We start from the raw sequence: 3,324 nt of genomic DNA on the forward strand, positions 1-3,324 counted from the left end.
AAAAAAAAAAAAAAAAAAAAAAGAATTATCTTCATCTGCATACAGTACTATAATAGTACCTATGTGGAGCGTCATAGTATTTACTGCTTTTATTTATTTATTTTTTAAGAGATGGAGTCTCTGTTGGCCAGGCTAGAGTGCATGGCAGGATCATAGTTCACTGCAACCTCAGACTCCTGGCCTCAAGTGGTCCTTCTGTCACAGCCTCCTGAGTAGCTGGGACTACCGGTGCACACCACTACACCCAGCTAACTAGAAAAAATTTGTTTTTAGAAACAGGGTCTTGCTATGTTGGCCAGGGTAGTCTGGAACTTTAGGCTTGACGCAATCCTCCTGCCTCAGGCTCTCAAAGTACTTGGATTACAGGCATGAGGTCCCACATCTGCCTGTTTACTGCTTTTTTTCTTTTTCTGTTTTTTTTTTTTTTTGAGATGGAGTCTCATTCTGTTGCCCAGGCTGGAGTGCAGTGGTGAGATCTTGGATCACTATAGCCTCTGCCTCCTGGGTTCCAGTGATTCTCCTGCCTTAGCCTTCCAGGTAGCTGGGATTACAGGCATGCACCACCATGCCTGGCTAATTTTTGTATTTTTAGTAGAGACGAGGTTTCACTGCGTTAGCCAGACCGGTCGCGAACTCCTGACCAGGTGATCCTCCCACCTTGGCCTTCCAAAGTGCTGGGATTACAAGCATGAGCTACCACACCTGGCCTGTTTACTGCTTTTTAAAAGCAGCAGTTGTAATTAGTAGGATACTTTAATATTTATCAATATTTTTTGTGGATATTTTCTCAATTAAACCCTATAGAGAACCTAGCATAGATAGCCTGTGTTAGCATATGACCCCATGGCAAGTCATTGCCAGAACCCACGTTTTCTGATTAGGAATTCTGCAATTTTCCCGGCCACTATGTGTATCTCCCTTCCCCTGCACCGCCCAGCATGGTAACATCTTCCAGGTGCTATACAAATGTTCAGAAGCATTACAATTGTCATTGTAAGAAAATCATGTCTTGAGCCAGCTAAGGCTAAGGCTGAAAGCTCTGTGGCATGATGTGACAAGGTGGTCCACCTGGATTCAGTGGACCATATTGCTCATGAAAAAGATGACTTGTAGGCTGGGTATGGTGGCTCATGCCTATAATCCCAGCACTTTGGACGGTTGAGACAGGAGGATCGCTAGAGGCTAGGAGTTTGAGACCAGCCTGGGCAACATAGTGAGACCCCATCTCTATAAAAAATAAAATAAAAATTAATGGTAGCTAAATAACTCATGAAACACAAAGATGGGAAAAGAAAGGCCAGGTGCGGTTGCTCATGCCTGTAATCCAACACTTTGGGAGGCTGAGGTGGGTGGATCACTTGAGCTGAGGAGTTTGAGACCAGCCTGGCCAACATGGTGAAACCCTGTCTTAAAAAAAAAAACGGGGAACAACAGACACTGGGGTCTACTTGACAGACGAGGATGGGAGGAGGGAGAGGAGTAGAAAAGATAACCGTCGGATACTGGACTTAACTGGGTGATGAAATAATCTGTACAACAAACCCCCATGACATGAGTTCACCTATGCAACCAACCTTCACATATACCCTCAAAACTAAAAGTTTACACACATACTCACACACACACACAATAGTTTAGGGAAAAAAGTAATCACAATGCCCCCACCCACACATTGTAACTATTAACATTTTCAAGTACTTTACTCAGTCTCTTACCTATGCATTTATTTTTCTAACTAGACGTATATAGGTATATATTCATATTGCTGTATTTATTGATAAACTAAAACTGGGATCATAAGATATATATCATATATATGTAACTTTTTTTTTTTTTAATAAAAAGCACAAAAATACAAAAAATTAGCTGGGTGTGGTGATGAGCGTCTGTGGTCCCAGCTACTAGGGAGGCTGAGGTGGGAGGATCACTTGAGCCTGGGAGGCGGAAGTTGCAGTGAGCTGAGATCCTCCCACTGTACTCCAGCATGAGTGACAGAGTGAGACCCTGTCTCAAAAAAAAAAAAAAAAAAGAAAGAAAGAAAGAAAAATCTCTTGTAGCTAATAGGATATGCCTATCTAATTCTACTCGAGTCACTACTGGCCCTTAAGGTGACTAGGGCTCATAATCCTGGGAAATGTGAACCAAGATGGATCCAGGGATGAAGTCTGACTTTTTTTTTTTCCTGAGACGTAATCTTGGGATTACAGGCATGCGCCACCACGCCCGGCTAATTTTTGTATTTTTAGTAGAGATGAGGTTTCACCATGTTAGCCAGACTAGTCTCGAACTTCTGACCGGGTGATCCGCCCGCCTTGGCCTCCCAAGTAGCTGGGACTACAGGCACGTGCCACCACCTCTGCCTAAATTTTGTATTTTTAGTGGAGACAGAGTTTCACCATGTTGGTCAGGCTGGTTTTGAACTCCTGACTTCGTGATATATCCAACTTAACCTCTCAAAGTGCTGGGATTACAGGCATGAACCACCGCACCCAGCCGAGGTCTGAATTTTAGTGCTTGTGTGGATATTGCTGTAGCACATAATGAAATATTTTTGAATTGTTTTCTTTCTTTTTTCACTTTAGCTTTTTGTAATGAGTCTTACCAGCTTGCTTTAGGACGGGCTCTGTGGCTCAGGCCTGTAATCCTAGCACTTTGGGAGGCCGAGATGGGCAGATCCCCAGGTCAAGAGATCGAGACCATTCTGGCCAACATGGTGAAACCCCGTCTTTACTAAAAATACAAACATATTAGCTGGCGGGGTGGTGCTCGCCTGTCATCCCAGCTACTCGGGAGGATGAGGCAGAAGAATCCCTTGAACCCGGGAGGCAGAGGTTGCAGTGAGCCGAGATCGCGCCACTGCACTCCAGCCTGGTGACAGAGCGAGACTCCATCTCAAAAAAAAAAAAAAAAAAAAAACCCCAGAAAACAAACTCGTAATTTGGGGCTAGTTTTAGTAGGTTTCTGCCTGCTGTTAATTGCTTCAGACTTTCTAAATTCTTTTGGTCCCCTTTGTGTTTATGAAGGTGAAGGGGCAGTAGTCAGGCGTGTTATTATATCAGGCCCCGCTAGCCCGGTGGAAGCAACGTTTGCGTGTGGCCGGCCGCCCCTTGAAATCCGGCCTTCGCGCTCCGGCGAAGCCCCCGGGGCACGGGACCGAGGGCCTAGCACTCTGGCTCCTCACACCCGTGGTCTCCATCACGTTCCTTTACTTCTTGCGGTCCCAGCGGATGCGAGGAGGCTTAGAGACAGCGGGCTTGCTCTCCCGCCCGCCAAAGGCTCCGCGGGTCCCCGCCCGACCGGGGCGCCGCTCCCCTGGGGCCGCCC

Source organism: Rhinopithecus bieti, unplaced genomic scaffold (assembly GCF_001698545.2).
Source record: "Rhinopithecus bieti isolate Rb0 unplaced genomic scaffold, ASM169854v2 scaffold_33940, whole genome shotgun sequence".
Taxonomy (NCBI): domain Eukaryota; kingdom Metazoa; phylum Chordata; class Mammalia; order Primates; family Cercopithecidae; genus Rhinopithecus; species Rhinopithecus bieti.